The sequence below is a fragment of the Castor canadensis genome, chromosome 1 (genome assembly GCF_047511655.1).
Source record: "Castor canadensis chromosome 1, mCasCan1.hap1v2, whole genome shotgun sequence".
Lineage (NCBI taxonomy): Eukaryota > Metazoa > Chordata > Mammalia > Rodentia > Castoridae > Castor > Castor canadensis.
In genome coordinates this window covers 30,410,961-30,426,403 of record NC_133386.1, presented here as the reverse complement: position 1 = coordinate 30,426,403, position 15,443 = coordinate 30,410,961, and the positions used below count along the sequence as shown (strand labels likewise).

At 36.0% G+C, this 15,443-nt stretch overlaps 1 pseudogene; it reads right to left on the bottom strand.

Annotated features, from left to right (window-relative positions):
- The window catches only part of LOC109687520 (protein SET-like), a 36,112-nt pseudogene extending 22,027 nt beyond the window's left edge, over nucleotides 1-14,085 (bottom strand).
- Between the last annotated feature and the right edge of the window lie 1,358 nt (nucleotides 14,086-15,443).

Genomic DNA, 15,443 nt, shown 5'->3' with positions numbered 1-15,443 from the left:
TCTTTTGCCTTTAATATATCTGTGTGCAGAGGCTGCTGGTTCTTACTTACTCCACATTCACAGGACTTCAACCTTCAGGCAGTCCTGTAACTGTTAGGCAGAAAGTTTCTTTCTTTCTTTCTTTCTCTCTCTTTCTTAGGTCATAATTAAAATTTTCAAGTGTCTGCCAAACAATACAGCTCCCCAGTTGGAGTTCAGCCCTGTGCTTCGGGACACTTTTTAAGATATGGTTTGGGTTGAATTGACAGATCTCACCTGTCAAGAGCCTAACATGGACTCTTCTGCAACAAGACTTTGAAAGTCCTCAAAAGTTTGTATATCTTCTTTAGAGAAAAATCATCTGAACCCCTCTCAAAGAATGTCTTCACCATCTCTTTATTCACATCCTTAGTAAATCTGCCAATCTAATTTTCAAACATATAATAAATTAGGAAAAAGAAATCAGGAGGAAAGAAATGTGACCAATAGCAGCAAAGGCCAGCAGCTCAGCAGAAGCCCAATGGATGCTAAAACCAGGTGTAGGACAAATACAGTACACACCATTGTACTAACTGAAGAACTTTTACCAACTCAGCGGCCTTGGGGGACATCACAGGATTGCAGGAAGCAGGAGGCCCTAAATTATTGGTCTATAGTGATAGGTATTTATATAGATAAGCTTATGTCATAAGAAAAGGTCGGGTTCCATGTTCACTGCCAAAGGACATGGGCAAGACTGTCGTGCACTTTTTCATAGTTATTCAAATAAAGATCATGTTAAAATAAAGTAGCTTGGTATGGCAACTCATGCCTATAATCCTAATTACACAGAGGAGTGCAGACTAAGGCTAGCCCAGGCAAAAATGCAAGATCATATCTGAAAAAGAGCTAAAAGCAAAAAGAGCTGGAGTTAGGACTCAAGTGGTAGAGAACTTGCCTAGTAAGTTCAAAGCCCTGAGTTCAACCCCCAGGACCACACACACACATAAATACACACACACACACATACACACACACGTACACACACAGAGGCAGTTGTTTTTCAGTATTCACAGGATTGCTTATAGGACCCTCAAATATGCCAAAATTGTGGATGCACAAGTGCTTTACATTACATGGCATATTGTTTGCCTATACACATCCTCCCACATACACAATTTCTAAATACTTATAATAATTAATGCAATGCAAATGCTGTTTAACATACAGGGAATAAAGACAAAGAAAAAAGTCTGTATGTGTTCAGTACTGATGCAATTTTCCTAATATTTTTGGTCTGTGGTTAGTTGAATCCATGGAGGCAGAAACTAGCTAGAGAAGGCCAACTGTATGTCTCCAGAGCACCTTAAATATTGTGAGGTATTTGTGGATTACCTATGCCTGCAACATATACAGAAGAATGAATACTAATGATGCATCTCTCTGAGTAGAAGGCTAGAATTTGAAAAGAAGAAAGGATCTCTACTTCATATAATTCTTATTTTGTTGAAGTTTGCAATATGAGTATGTTTGCTTTCATCATACACACATTTAAGATGTTCTAGGAAGGCTAAAGTGTTGTTGCATTATTACCTGTGTACAGTTTGTCCATCAGCCCATAAGCAGCCAGATCTTGAAGGGCAGGGTTAGTTTTCATTCTTCCTACCTTAGATGGACTGAACTTTCATACTGTACTATATCTGTTTCATATGATAGGAAGAAAGTATACATTACATGTAGTTTTTTCTCTTCAGAAACTAATAATTGAGTAAGAAGTTGAGATGATAAGAAAAATGTGTATGGAATGTGGGAAGTAGGGGGAGAAGAACTTAGAACACAAGGACTTGAGGACCAGATAGGATAGGGTGTAGCCAGGAGCCTAGTGGACAAAATCAGTGGAGCAGCAGAGAATGAGGGAGGCAGGCAATAAGGACTTGGCCAAGGGCTTGGCAGGAAGAGATTAAAGACAAACTAAAGGATATTAAAGAGTTAGAGAGGCCAGAGTCACCTTCATACTGGTCACTTGATTGGGAGTCTAGTATGTTCCATTTAAGGTGGCTTTAATGAACACAGATACTACAAAAAAGTCTTCCACTGTGTATCTATTATGGGTTTCTCCATCCTTACCCACTATTTTTGTGGTCCAAGTGCATGAGTTACTATAAGATACCGGGATTATTGAAAGGAATTCCAAGCCAATGCAAGGCATAGACAACATTTAACAAATGTTCTTTTAATAAATAACTTTTTAAAAAGCACTGTAAACTTGTAAAGGGTCTATTTTGTCTCTCTGCCAGGTATCTTTCACATAGAATACTGAAGATGGATTTATTCATCATGAGCTATTCTGTCTTCTTTTGAATTCAAGAATAAGAAATGAGAAATTTCAGCCAAATATTCTCCCCCATCAAAGAAGAAAGCCTCAATATTTGGTTTAAGGGCCTTATATACCTGTCACTTGATTTGAAAGACTGAAAGAAAGAAAACAAACTGGTATTAAATGCACACACCATTTTATTGAAGGGTCTCCCATACTCCATGACCTCTGTGACTTCATAAAACTGCATTGGGTGGGTAGAAGTAGAGAGGAAAATGGCATTTAGTTGAAGATTGCCATGACATCAAGTAGTTGACCTACTCATTTTCTCTAAGTCAAAGAGAACATATGCATTTGAGTTCTGCCCCACAAATCTAAAGCAGCATTTTATGAGTGCTGTCTGTTGTAGTGACAAAAGTTTCCAAGTCACATAGAAAACAGTTCTCTTGGAGGGCATATGAGATTTTTACTGAGGACACATGGCTGATTTCAACAAGAAAGGAGTCTTGACAGGAGAAAGGAAATCACAGCTGTGTGTGTGTGGTAGCGTGGGTATAGAGAAGGAAGGGCAGAGAAAAGCTGAATGGCTTTAAAGTCAGTGAACTGGGCATCCAGGAGTTGCAGGGGGGAAGGGACAAGAAAATTAAGAGTGTGAAGAATAATGTAGTGACAACACACAGGTTATAGACATGAATACCATATGGAACTGGGAGAGAAGTGTTCTAACAAGCAGGGAAATAAACAGCACAACAGGTCCCAAAGCACAAATGGAAAGAGTGATCTGTAGCACAGACCTTGGTGTATTGAGGCTATAAACTCAAAATCTCTTAAAGATTTCCACAAGGTCCTTAAAAATCGTAACAGAAAATAAAACCTAAGTTTTAAAGCTGTTAAGAAAGAAAGAGGACATTTCCTGTTAACTGGGCAGCACATTAATGTAGTAAGAATGACAAGATGGAGGTAATAAACTAATATGGGACCACATCAAGGATGTTTGCAAACTGGAATAAATCTAGGAACTGTAAAATGAAGAGGAAGCCAAAACCTTTTTATCAGTTCTATCCAAGAACTATCTATCTATGACAACCAAAGCAAAATTAAAGAGAAAGAAAAGAAGCAAACCAAAGATGGCCAAAGACAAGAAAGGTGAGGCTACTTTTCAACATTTTTATATTTAATACCAACAAATGCATATGATATACCAGCACTCTTCATTGTACAGTATAAACAGGAAATCACAGAACCAACAAAATAGACTTAGAAAGTATTATAATTATCATTCCCATTTCAAATGGGTGTTTGAAGAAACTGAACCCTCAAGAGTGTAAGCATGTTTTTCAAGATAACCACCTAGTAAGTGAAGAGCAGGTTTGAATTGAGCATCCCACACAGACTGGAAAACTAGTACACTTTTCTCATTCAAACATATGTGACACAACAAACACTATAAATTGAGTGTTCCTGATCTGCAATACTTGAGACCAGAAGAGTTAAAATTTTATAGTTTTTTAGCTTTTAGAATATTTATAGATATATAATGAGATATTTTGGTGTATGGGATCTGATTATAAATATAAAATTTACTAACATTTCATTTGTACCTTATATAGTCTAAAGGTAATTTTATATGATATTTGAATAATTCTGTGCATGAAGCAAAGTTCCATGATGGGGAATATGTCAATGCGTGAAAGGTTTTGAATTTGGCACATTTTGAATTTTGGATTTTCAGATTAGAGTTGCTAACATGTACTATATATTAGAGCTAACCCTCTCCAATGATCATTCAATTATCAGATTACCCCAACATGAACACATTTATCTTCATATATTGTTTTCTTCATTCATAAAGCAAGCATCTTGCTGACTCTCTATTCTCTATGTAGATGTATGTTTGATTCCATGGGAAAAATAAGAACTGTAGAATATAGTTTGCTATTGTCTGAATGTTTGTGTTTTCCCCAAAATCATAGTGGAAGCTCATCCCCGATTTGAAGGTGTTAGGAGGTGAACATTTTGGGAGCTTATTAAATCATTAGGGTGAAACCCTCAAGAATGGGAAAAGTGCCCATATAAAAAAGCCTCTGCCATGTGAAGGATACAGCAAGAAGTTTCATCTATAAATCAGAAAGTACATTCTCACCAAATCTGACAGAGGCTTGGTTGGACCTCCTAGCCTAAAGAACTGTGAGAAGCAAATTCCTATTGTTTATAAGCTACTCAGTCTTTGGTATTTGGTTGTCCCAGCCCAAACTGACTAAGACATAGTCCTTACATTTAATTAGTCCTACAACTAATTGTTGTAGGCTAATTGCCACAACAAGCAATCCCGACATTTCAATTGCTTCACACAATAAAATGTTATCTTTCCCATTCTAGTGAGTCTTGCATACAGAGATGTATATGTAAATAAATAGACTCTGCTCTGGGCTCAGTCAGGAACTCTTTCTCCCCTGTGGACTGCAGGTACCTCTGGGAGTCTACTCCTTTGAGTGAGCTGGGGAAAGAGGAGAATAGTGAGAGTCAGTCCCAGGGGGTGTACCTGCTCTGTGCTCTCACTCCATTGGTCAGCCCTCAACATGTCATACCTGACAGGAAGGTCTTGCCTAAGAAAAGCCAGAAAACCTCTGCCACAGTCAGAATCAGGGAAAGACTCCAGCTTTTACTTTTACTACTATCAGTCAGGACCTAGGAGAATAGAACCTGCTCTAAGATGATCAAGTGAGAAGGGATTTAAGTCAGTAGATCAAAGTCTTACAAAACCATTATAAGAATAATATGTGCAGGAATCAAGGGAGCTGAAGTTACTGTTCAGGAAATGGGAAAGGGCAAACATCTCAGACAGCTGCCACCTCACTTCTTACATCCTGAAGTTGGTGCTTTCTAGGAAGTACTGGCAAAATCATGGCACATTCACTCTGCAGAAGCCCACGTGCCCTCCATCACCATAGGAGCAACAACGGCCCTTCCTCTCTTTGGCCAGGCACCTCTCACTGGGGCACCTAAGATTCTGGTGGCCAGTACTTCTGGGAAGTGTGGTGTTCAGTCAGAACTTCAGCTCTTTCAGTAGAGGAAAGAGTAAATGAAGGAGTAGAAATGGTTCCAAAATATATCAATAGAAGATCCAACCAGGTGAAACCTTTTTTTTTTTCTTAATACAAGTTTTATTTTGGAAAAGAGAAATGAAAAACTGTGTATAGGAATCTTATGTATTAGAAATATATTCAGTCATTCATATTCATTAACCTCCCTTTCATGTTTCTGAGCCAGTTTAAAAGTACAATATTTAGGAAATTAACATAATATATTTGTATTTGAAAAACTGTGCTTAAGTGAGGAGTAAGACTAATTCATTTCCTAAGAAGTCTTGAGGAAAACAAATTTAAAATTTAAAACTTGCTAGATTCAGAACAAACACTGTCTACTTACCATTAAATTAATGGTCAGCAGCCAAAAAATGACATAAATCAGTATTATCAGTAACCCTTAGCATTATCTCTGACAATGGCCTCAGTCCTATTTGGTTTTTGCTCCAGACTCCCAGGGAAGTGTTAGTGTATCCTAAACCTTAGATTAGATTTGATGTTATTGATGATTCCCTTTTGAGGGCTGTGATGAGTCCTGCCTAGTACAATGAAGGAAATTTATTTTTGCTTTGCTTGAATTCTCCAATTGCTATTATTTTAGAACATAGCTTTCATTTTAAGAGTTATTGATGTCCTTGTTGTTTGATTACTTAAATAATAGACGTGCTTAAATAATAGATAGATGTTATACTTAGCATAATACTCCATGTAATTACACCATATATAATTATATGGAGCTTAGGTAGTCCTGTAGGGAAGGCTACCAGGAAACAACTATGTTTGCAGACCATTATGTTGAATACAACAATAAGGAGGCTAGAGCACTTCATAAATGCAAGCTTCTGTCTGAGCCTATTTATAGAAATCGAGGTTGTTTAAAAACACTAGAGCAAATGTCAGATTCTGGTGAGTGAGCTTGGCCATATGACCCTTGTAAGTTCTAACCAAGTTTGATAGCTTTCGGCATCAATGGATGTAGTCCCTGAAATGCCCACCTTGTCTATGTCTTCTAGGAGTAAGCAGGATGAAAGCATTTTGTTGCTATTATGAATGAGCATAAGTTTGCTTACGTTCACTAAGAAGACTAATTAATAATAACAACTAACATTAATATAGTGTTATTTATCAGACACTGGTAAGAAAGATTACCCATATTTTATTGATGCACTAATTTTGGATAGAAATATGCTAATTTGTACAAGTGACAGAAATAAGGTTCAAAGTCCAGATTCTTAAGACTGTGGATCACAATCATAGTTATTATTCTGACTGTCTTAGTGCATACGAATTATCTTCCTACTTGATCAGACATAGCACCTGAACTGAAGAAGATTTGTAGGAGTTGAAATCAGTCACCTTGTCTAATTTTATAATTCCGAGTGAAGGGAATAAACTTGTTCCTTCCCTTGAATAATCCTCATCTTCATTGACTTTCTACTATAATGCTGGTACATGCAGAGGTAAGAGATGCTCTTTAATGAGAATTTCTCCAGGAATCTCTGACTATTAAAATAGGAAAGCAACACATTGTCAATTAGAACATAAATTTGAAAAGTTGCCTTAGAGCCTAGGGTGATTTTAAACTATCTTTATGTGATTTCACTACAAATGAATCCAACATCTATTTATCCATGAATTTAGTAGAAATCTACCTGTATTTATCTGTTATGCCAATTGAAAGACATTGTAGTAGCAAAAGATTGGAATCAATATGAATGTCTATTAATAAAATACTAGCTAAATATGTGATAGCATATACTTATAATGGAATAATATGTACAACTTTAAATTCAAAGAAGTGCTTTATGTATTAATGGGGATATATTCAAAATATACTGTTGAGGTATAAAGCAAGGTTTAGAGATATGAATACATTATGTTACCAATTATATAAACAGGATAAAAAAGAGAGAAACTGTAATTGTATTGACTTACACAAGCATAAGATTTATCTAGAAGGATAAATACGAAAACAGCACTAGGGATTTAACTGTTGGGATGATGGGAACTGAAAAGATAGGGAAAGGGAAGGAGAAAAACTCTTCATTATATGCCATTGTATCCTTTTTAATGTCTGAAACATTGAAATATTTTCTCTATTTTGAAAATTTATTAAAAATTAATTTGGATATAAACAACTAAGACTTTATAAACACTGTAGATGGAGGGGATAGAAAAAGAGTTCTCAAATTCCATGGGTAAAACAACCATGAACCACTTAACACTTACTTAGTAAGCAGCATACAAGTAAACAAATTAAGACAAGACAAGCTACTGCTAAAGGAATGCAGAGCAATGGTTATGTGGATTATTGGCTGAGTATAATCAGAGATGTCTTGCTAAGGGAATTGAATTGCAGGCCTTGATTTAAGAGAAAAGAGATATGGTGTCATGAATAGTGTGGCCTTATACATGCAGCTTTCTGGAGAATTCAAGTAAACTGTAAAGTCATTGTGTACCTTGAAGGGTGGAACACTGGTTGTTTGAGTCTTGTATCACAAGACCAATAGGAAAAGGCCACATTCATCTTGTCTTTATAAGGATTGAGCTTTCCTTGGTTTATACTTATTTTCACCCTGCTGTCTTACTGCATTCTGTGATTATCTGAAGTACTTTTTAATTGGTTCTCTTCGGCATCCCAGTTATACTCCTATGTCATTTACAAAAGTTGTTAACTTTTACTCTTTCCTTCCCAGTGTTATGCCTCTAATTTCTTTCTTTTTTAATTGCATTGTGTGAGACCTCCCAAACAATTTTAAGTAATAGTAGTAATACCAGTCATTGTTCTTTTTCCTACTTTAGAGGAAATAACTAGCTGTCTATTGAGATAAGATATAATTTGTTAAGGAGCACTTTTATTAAGTATTATATACTTCAGTGTTTTTAAAATTTTTAAGAATGGGTATTAAATTATGTTAAATACCTCATTAGTGTTTATGAAAATGATCATAAATATTTTCTTATAGACCTATGACTATAATGATTATGCTAATAGATATGCTAATATTGAACCATCCTTGCATTTCCGGAATTATGTCTATTAGATTATGATGATCTGTTGTTTTAGAATGTTGATGCATTTTTCTACCCCTATTTTATCGAAGAGTTTTGTGTGGATATTCATAAATGAGATTTACATATAAGTTTTTATCACGAACTACATGGACAGACTTTAAGGTAGCCTCCGTATGTTCATGACCTTTTATAATCAACTTTCTCTGAGGACAGGTTGGATTCATGATTTGTACCGTGCAGTTGAAATGGCAAGGTCATGGGTCAAACTCTGATTCTTAAACTACATTGTACACATCTTCACCTGGCTGGTCAAGTTCTCTCTTGGGAGCTTCGAAAAGGCAAACTGCCATGAATTCTATGAAAACAGCCAACACAAGGGTAATATCTATGAGGCTATGCAGTCTTTATATTTTCTAGAAAAGCCTCAGAAGACTTCCTTCTTTATTTATGCTCTGAATAATGTGATCTTCCAAAAGTTCGTGGGAAACCTTCTGTAAAACTATTTTTTAACTGTGCCTTTTTGAGAGGAAGTTTCTTGTTTTGTCTTTACAATTTTCTCTATTTCTTCTAAATAACTTGGCCTGCTTACATTTTTCTATTTCTTCTATAGCCAGTTTTGGTAAACACTTTTCAAGAGGAAAACAAACTCACTCCATCCAGACTTTTAAATTTATTTAGAGTTAGGCAAAAATAGTCTAATTATCTTAATTTCATTCACTTTTGAACTTTTCAAGTTATTTCAGTGTGTGTTTTAATCTGTTTCTTCTCCCCCACCAATATAACTTTTGGGCTTATTTATTCATTGATTAATTTACTTTCTTGTTAATTACATTTTTATTAATTCAATTTTAATATTTATTTGCTGTTTCTTTCTAACCTTTGAAGACATATGTTCAATTCTGTTTGATTTCAATCTTTCCTATTTATTAACAGGAAACATTTGAGCCATAATTTTTTTCTCTGAACACTGGTAGCTATATAAGTTCTAATATGAAGTGCCTTATCATGTTTTTAGATGTTTGTTATTTCAGATTAAATTTTCTCTGAGAAAAAATCTGTGTTAGGAACTTTCTAATCCCTAAGAAGTGAGGATATGTTGTTGTTGCTTCTGTTAGTTTCTGATTTTGTTACATTGAGGTTGGACGATGTTTTTTGTATCATTTTTACCTTTTGAAATGTACTGACATTTTCTTTTTTTTTTTTTCCTTTTTCTTTTATTATTCATATGTGCATACAAGGCTTGGTTCATTTCTCCCCCCTGCCCCCACCCCCTCACTTACCACCCACTCGGCCCCCTCCCTTCCCCCCCCAATACCAAGCAGAAACTATTTTGCCTCTTCAACAAAAACTGCTGGGAAAACTGGTTAGCAGTCTGCAAAAAACTGAAACTAGATCCATGTATATCACCCTATACCAAGATTAACTCAAAATGGATCAAGGATCTTAATATCAGACCACAAACTCTTAAGTTGATATAGGAAAGAGTAGGAAATACTCTGGAGTTAGTAGGTATAGGTAAGAACTTTCTCAATGAAACCCCAGCAGCACAGCAACTAAGAGATAGCATAGGTAAGTGGGACCTCATAAAGCTAAAAAGCTTCTGTTCATCAAAAGAAATGGTCTCTAAACTGAAGAGAACACCCACAGAGTGGGAGAAAATATTTGCCAATTATACATCAGACAAAGGACTGATAACCAGAATATATAAGGAACTTAAAAAACTAAATTCTCCCAAAACTACTGAACCAATAAAGAAATGGGCAAGTGAACTAAACAGAACTTTCTCAAAAGAAGAAATTCAAATGGCCAAAAAACACATGAAAAAATGCTCACCATCTCTAGCAATAAAGGAAATGCAAATTAAAACCACGCTAAGATTCCACCTCACCCCTGTTAGAATAGCCATCATCAGCAACACCACCAACAACAGGTGTTGGTGAGGATGTGGGGAAAAAGGAACCCTCTTACACTGTTGGTGGAAATGTAGACTAGTACAACAACTCTGGAAAAAAATTTGGAGGCTACTTAAAAAGCTAGACATCGATCTACCATTTGATCCGGCAATACCACTCTTGGGCATATACCCAAAAGACTGTGACACAGGTTACTCCAGAGGCACCTGCATGCCCATGTTGATTGCGGCACTATTCACAATAGCCAAGTTATGGAAACAGCCAAGATGCCCCACCACTGACGAATGGATTAAGAAAATGTGGTATCTATACACAATGGAATTTTATGCAGCCATGAAGAAGAACGAAATGTTCTTCTTCGCTGGTAAATGGATGGAATTGGAGAACATCATTCTGAGTGAGGTTAGCCTGGCCCAAAAGACCAAAAATCGTATGTTCTCCCTCATATGACATTTTCTTTATTGTTTTATGATTCATATCCGTGAAGGGTACCTGAAAACAAGATGGATAATCCATTTTTTAGGAATCAGTTCTTCATATATGCCACTTGATTTTTGACATTAAATATTATTATAAAAATATATTCAGGAAGATTGATTTCTTTCTACCATATAAATCACTTCATAGTGTTCCCCAGCTTTCCAAACAATTTTTTGTTTTTCAAGTCCAGTAAGTTTACTAAAAAATGTACACATTGCCTAATCTTTATGTAAAAACTCAGGATTGTTTTGATTTGGGTGGGGTACCTTTTTTGTGTTCTAGGAAAGTGTTCTATCTTTAAATATTGTTCTCATTCCATTTTCTTCTTACATAGACCCCAGGTATGCCTGTGCTATGTCTTCTTTTCTCTTTAATCCTTTTAAACCATTATTTCAGTTGTATTGCATTTCTTTTTCATTTTCCTCCTCTGTGTCCACTGCTCTTCCCATCACCCACCTCCCAGGGTTTATTCACTTCCAAGTTCCTTCTGATTCTTTCTTCATTTTTTAATGCTTTTATTTTTCCTACTTCTTTATTAAGTTGTGCTACTTTTCTACTACTATTTTCTCCACCTCCTTTCTAAGTTCTTGACCTTCTAATTTGTGGTTGCCATTCATAGAGGCTATTGCTACATTAGCCTTTAAAAATATGTCAAAATAGTTGTTTAAGAATTAATCTGATCTGCCAGGCACAATCTGGGTGAGATACCATGTAAACCAGTGAAAAGTCAGTGTAGTGTTGCCCACTTGTCATCCCAGCTAAGTGGAATGAGTAAATAGGAGGATTGTAGTCCAGCAGGCCTGGGCATAAATATGATACCCTGTTTAAAAAATAACTAGAGTAAAAAGTTCTGGGAGCATGGTTCAAGTGTAAACAAGCACAAGGTCCCAAGTTCAAACCCTAGTATTGCCAAAAAAAAAAAGAAAAGAAAAATTAATCTCTTCCAAGAGTATCTTTTTTTCCTGGAAAGTCATTCTGCTAGTAAATATTTCTGCTCACTTCTTCTTTTATTATTAACATTTAATAATTAATATTGTCAGTATTAATTCCTTTCTTGTTTTCTTATTGTATAAATGGAGTGTTTGTGGACTAGCTATATTAATTAATATGAGTTTTGCAAAGTGGGGATGGACCCAAGGGTGGTAATCTACCCAAGCAGGGTTTTGTTTTTGTTTTGATTTTTCTGGCAGCACAGACCCTTCCTTATCCTTAGATACCACAAACTGAAGCTGCTTCATGCAAATATCAGTCTCTACACAATGCATTTTGTAAACCCGTCTCCTCTCTTTTTCTGAATTAATCATTCTGTTTAGTTATGGGTGAGGAGTGGTGCCTTCTGTTTCAACCAGCTCTCTCCTGCTTTGGCTTTTTCTTTCCAAGATATATCTTTGGATGCTCAGGTGTAAGTACTCCCTTCAGGAAGTAGATTTTGACATTCAGAGGCCTGCCACCACCATACCTTCACTCTTCACTGTTTTCCCTCCCTTCCACACAGTTTTTGCATGGAATTTACCATTTGTGGCAACCTCACATAATTTGATGAGTCTTGGTATTGGTAAAAATGAAATTTGCCATTTTGTTTTTCATTTTGCTTATTTTCTTTCTAATAGTACCCAAAAAATATAGGAGAATCTTGAGTAGCCATGGTTATGTCCATACCCGAAGCCCTTACTTTTTCCCTCAATGACTTTGACCAGCAATATGTAAGATTGTTACACCACCCTTAGAAGTTCATTACATATTTGCTGAATTGTGGCAAACATCTGGTTTATTCTATTTATTTATGATGTATATATGTATTTATTGATGCATGTATGTATTCATTCATTTTGTTCTGCTTCCCCTCCTTCATTGTGTGATGATGGGGCCATCTATTTCATTATCATACATTTTTACTGCAAGGGTAGGCATGTGATTTTACTCCATTAGGTAAAGTACTTATCCTAGGTTGGACATGTGACCCAATTAGCATCAACCAGAGCTCTTTGAAGAAATTCTTATTAAGACTTAGTAAAATAATCTTTCTTCTTTACAGATCTCAAGCTACACAAATCCTGTAAATCTCGTGTTGCTCAGGGGTCTCTTTCTTTTCACATGGAAAAAAGTTGGCTGAGAATGAAGAGGTGGAGGGAGACAGGACATAGCCTAAGTGCCTGGATCCAGTTCTTCCTGAAACCTGGTCTGATGTTTGTTGTTAGGTGAGTCAATATTTTTTTTTTTGCTTGAGGTAATTTGATTTGGAGTTTTAGTTCTTATAGCTGAATAGTCATGGCCAGTTGCAGGATTTCAAATTTTTCAGATTTTTTATTGACTAAGAGGGTTTTTCCCCTAAAATTAAAAAAGAAAAGCATTTTCCCATTATTTTGACTTGTGAATGTGATATTTAAGAAATTTTTTGCTGTGTTTAGTTTAAATTGCACTTTCATAAAACACAGCTTTTCTTAAAATGTATTTACTTTTATTGCATTATTAAAGATTCTACAAGTCAACTTATTTAAAGGAAATTTACTGTGAAAATACTAAAAGCATTCATGCAATTTTCTTAAAAATGTGAAATAATCTGTCCACTGTTTTTTATTCCTTTAATGTGTTCACTCAGATGTAGCTCTGATTTTCAGAACATAGTCCCAATAAGTTGCTACTCATTAAATCATGGCTAGGTGACATCATTACTTTCCGAAAGAAGAACATTGGATAGTCTTAAATTCCTAGGAGGTAAACTTGCTTTTTGTAGATGTGCAATACCAGAACAGTGGTTATTTTCTTGTGATGCCAGAGCCAGAAGAAAATATTTGCAAGTCTGTGCCATGAAAGGCCTGAGCAATTATCATGCCGGAGGTCATTCCAGCTCTAAAGACTACTTGGTGGGAAGTGGGATTTTTCAGAGACTGAGAATGAAAAGAGACTTGTGTAGGAGCAGTATTTCTTATTGAAAAACAAGATTTACAATTTATACATCTGTCCTCTGGTCTTTAAGCAAGGATTTTTATAGGATAGTGCAAGTAAAATTTACTTCAAAATCAAGTGGGACTGAGGCTCATCTTAGTTCTGTTGTCAACATAAAACACTCCACAAATAAAGAAATATCCTATATTGAAAAGTGACTCCTTAATTTTTATGTGTCAATTAAAATTATTATTATTTTAGGGATAGTAATAGGAATTGAACTCAGGGCTTCATGGAGACCTACCATTTCAGCCATGTCTGTATTTCTTTTCACATGGAGAAAGGTTTTGCACTTTTTCCAGGCCAGCCTCATACTGTGATCCTCTTACTCGCCTCCCAGGTAGCTGCGACAACGGGTGTGAGTCACCATGTCTGGCTCGATTTTGAGACAGGGTCTATCTAACTTTCACCTGGGTTGGCTTGGAACCATCATCCTCCTATCTCCACTTCTGGAGTAGCTGAAATTACAGAAAAAGAGAGTATACCTGATAAGCACACTGACTTTCACATGATCTCAAAACACCTTAATTTAATAAAAATTATCTCAAATAAAATAGAATTTGGGGGCTGAGAGTGTAGCTCAAGTGGTAGAGTGTTTCCCAGCACACATGAGGTCCTAAATTCAAACCTCAGTACCACCACCAAAAAAAAAAAAAAAAAAAAAAAAGAATACTATAACAGAATTTGGTCAATATCCTTAAAACAAAAATTGCTTACTACTGACTATATATTTAAAGGCTCTGAATGTTTTAGATAATAACCATTAGATAAAAACATTTAATGCACAGTATGTACTTGTAATAGATGTAAATTTCTAATACTTTAGGAATTCACATGCTGAAAGAAATATGATAGAAACAGAAAATTATCTGCTACTAATTAAGGCACCTTTTTTCAAAACTGAAAGTTAATAACTACATATTTATATTACATTTGACTTAAAACAAAAGTCTGAGACATGATGCTGATGCTAAATTCTGGGAAGTTAAGCTCTGAGGAAGGCTCATCAGATTCGAATGATTGTCCTAAGCCCTCCACCTAATGGGTTTGAGCTGCTGGCTGAACCATGTCTTAAGAGAAGCTTGAAGAACAGTGTGTCCCTTGCAGGCCAGCACTCAAGAGGTTCCAAGGCTCCTAGCCACAATGTTAAACCCCAATCCATGCTTGCTTTCTTGTCCTCAGGACAAATGGTGTAGGTGCCTTCCTTTTCCTCCAGAAACATTGTACATACTCCTATTGTGGTTATTTTTCTCCTAAACTGCACACAGCGTTGATTTCATCCCGATTTGAAGTGACATGCTTGAATAGAGAAACATAGGCTTTATGTGGGAACCCTACATGGTTTGTCAGATGTAATGATTTTGGATAATGACATGCATGAGTGAAGATTTGGAAGGGAACTTATAATAAGAGCAATATGTTTTGTAGGCTTGCTAACTAACTTCCAAGCACTGTTATTAATTACTGTGCCTATAAGATGGGCACAGATATTCCCATTTTACAAGGGCTGAAACTGAGAGCTAAAACAAATTGCCCACCTTCTCACAGCTAGTAAGTGGCAGATTGGAAGCTTGAACCCAGGCAGCCTGCCTTCAGGAATCAGACTTTTCACCTCTGCACTCTACTTTCTACAGTGTGGTTCTGGTTCTTGATTCTCTCACATATCAAAAGATTTGGGGGAAAAGAAAATATGAAGCCACATTTAAGGGAGGAAAAGGAAAGTTGATT